The sequence below is a fragment of the Cebus imitator genome, unplaced genomic scaffold, assembly GCF_001604975.1.
Source record: "Cebus imitator isolate Cc_AM_T3 unplaced genomic scaffold, Cebus_imitator-1.0 Scaffold343, whole genome shotgun sequence".
Lineage (NCBI taxonomy): Eukaryota > Metazoa > Chordata > Mammalia > Primates > Cebidae > Cebus > Cebus imitator.
Window position 1 is genome coordinate 746,478 of NW_016107658.1, and position 2,381 is coordinate 748,858.

At 45.9% G+C, this 2,381-nt stretch overlaps 1 protein-coding gene across 1 annotated transcript in view; it reads left to right on the top strand.

Annotated features, from left to right (window-relative positions):
- The window catches only part of TRMT2B (tRNA methyltransferase 2 homolog B), a 45,681-nt gene that overhangs the window by 2,594 nt on the left and 40,706 nt on the right, over positions 1-2,381 (top strand). The window contains exon 2 of the mRNA XM_017505860.2: positions 597-750. The gene's annotated coding sequence lies outside the window, so the exon portion shown is untranslated. The remainder of the gene's footprint in view (positions 1-596; positions 751-2,381) is intronic.

Consider the following 2,381-nt stretch of genomic DNA (forward strand, 5'->3'; position numbering starts at 1 on the left):
GAGATGAAGTTTTGCCATGTTGACCAGGCTGGTCTCAAACTCCTAACCTCAAGTGATTTGCTCACCTCAGCCTCCCAAAGTGCTGGGATTACAGGCATGAGCCACCATGCCTGGACTTTTTTTGAGACAAGCTCTCCCTCCTAGGCTGGAATGCAGTGGTGCAATCATAGCTCACTGAAACCTCAAACTCCTGGGCTCAAGTGATCCTTCTGCCTCAGCCTCCTAAGTAGCTAGAACTGCAACTGTGTGCCACCACACCTGGCTAATTTTTAAAATTTTTTGTAGAGATCAGATCTCGCTATGTTGCCCACACTGAGTTTAAACTCTTGGCCTTAAGCAATCCTCCTGCCTTGGTCTCCCAAAGTGCTGGGAGTTACAGGTGTGAGCCACTGCGCCTGGCTGCCACACACTTTTGATAGTATTAACAGGTAGTCCGGGGCAGGCCATAACCTCACTACACTTCAGGAGGCACTCATGTAGAGGGTCAGAAAATTTATGTGTCTATGTGTGTGTATGTTGTTTTTTTAAAATTTTCACATAACTGTACTTTTCCTCACAGAACTTGAATGCATTATTACATCTTGTCAGTTTTGCAGGTTGGAGATGATGAGGCATGAAGAAATCAAGTGATTTCTTTGAATCAGAGCCTAAGGAAAGGCAATGGCACATGTTGGGCACAGGCTGTCTTAAGCACAGTCCTGAACATGTCATATGTATGAACTCCTTTAATTCTCACCAAAACTGTGAAAGGTAGGTGTTCTCAGTCCTGTTTGTATAGATGGTGACACTGAGATTCAGAGTGCTGAAGTATTAATATCTTGCCCAAAACTGTATAGCTAGTGATAAGTAGAGCTGGGATTAGAACATGGCTCCAGCTGAGCATGGTGGCTCATGCCTGTAATCCCAGCACTTTGGGAGGCCAAGGCAGGTGGATCACTTGAGGTCAGGAGTTCGAGACCAGCCTGGCCAACATAATGAAACCCTGTCTCTACTAAAAATACAGAAGCTGGCTGGATACAGTAGGGGATGCCTGTAATCCCAGCTACTTGAGAGGCTGAGGCAGGAGAATGGCTTGACCCAGGAAGCAGAGGTTGCAGTGAGCCAAGGATGTGTCACTGTACTCCAGCCTGGGTGACAAAGTAAGACTCTGTTTCAAAAAAAAAAGAAAAGAAAGAACATGGCTCCAAAACCCGTGTTCTTAACTGTACTGTTTTGTTGCCTCTTGCTGGGGGTTTGTTGAGTGGAGAGTACTATTGTTAACACCTGAACACTGGGCCAGCTTAAATATATTCTGTAAAAAATTTGAAATCCGCCCCCCCCAAATGTCACGTGCTGTGACAGTTACTTCTTTTTTTTTTTTTTTGAGATGGTTTTTCGTTCTGTCCCCCAGGCTGGAGTGCAGTGGTGCGATCTTGGCTCACTGCAACCTCCACTTCCCGGGTTCAAGTGATTCTTTTGCCTCAGCCTCCCAAGTAGGTGGGATTACAGGCATGTGCCACCACGCCCAGCAAATTTTGTGTTTTTAGTAGAGACAGGGTTTCTCCATGTTGGTCAGACTGGTCTCGAACTCCTGACCTCAGGTGATCTGCCCACCTCAGCCTCCCAAAGTGTTGGGATTATAGGCGTGAGCCACCACGCCCGGCCAACAGTTAGTTTCTTTAATATTTTGTAATCATGCAAAATGATGTATGGGCTATATCGTCATCCTCTAGGTTACTTATCAATCATGGCATATTAATGTAGCAATAATAGAGAGAGAGTGTGTGTGTGTGTGTGTGTGTGTGTGCGTGCGTGCATGTGTAAATATAAAATTCTGAATTAGGCTGTGACTTAACATTGGGATGAAATCCAAGGTAGAGGTTAAAGGCAAAATACAAATTTCACAGCAGGTTAATAGGGTGCCAGGCCAAGTCCATTCAAGTGTCCTAGGTACTTAAAATAGGTGCTTATGGCTGGACATAGTGGCTTGCACCTATGATTCCAGCACTTTGGGTGGCCAAGACAGGAGGATCAGTTGAGTGTAGGAGTTTGAAACCAGCCTGGGTAACATAGCGAGACCCCATCGCATTTTTCTTTTTTTTTTCTTGAGACAGACTTTTGCTCTTGTTACCCAGGCTGGAGTGCAGTGGCATGATCTCGGCTCATCACAACCTTTGCGTCCCGGGTTCAAGTGATTCTCCTGCCTCAGTGTCCTGAGTAGCTAATTACGGGCATGTGCCATCACGCCTGGTTAATTTTGTATTTTTAGTAGAGATGGGGTTGCTCCATGTTGGTCAGGCTGGTCTTGAACTCCCGACCTTAGGTGACCCACTCGCCTTGGCCTCCCAAAGTGCTGGGATTACAGGCGTGAGCCACTTTGCCCAGCCTTTTTTTTTTTTTTT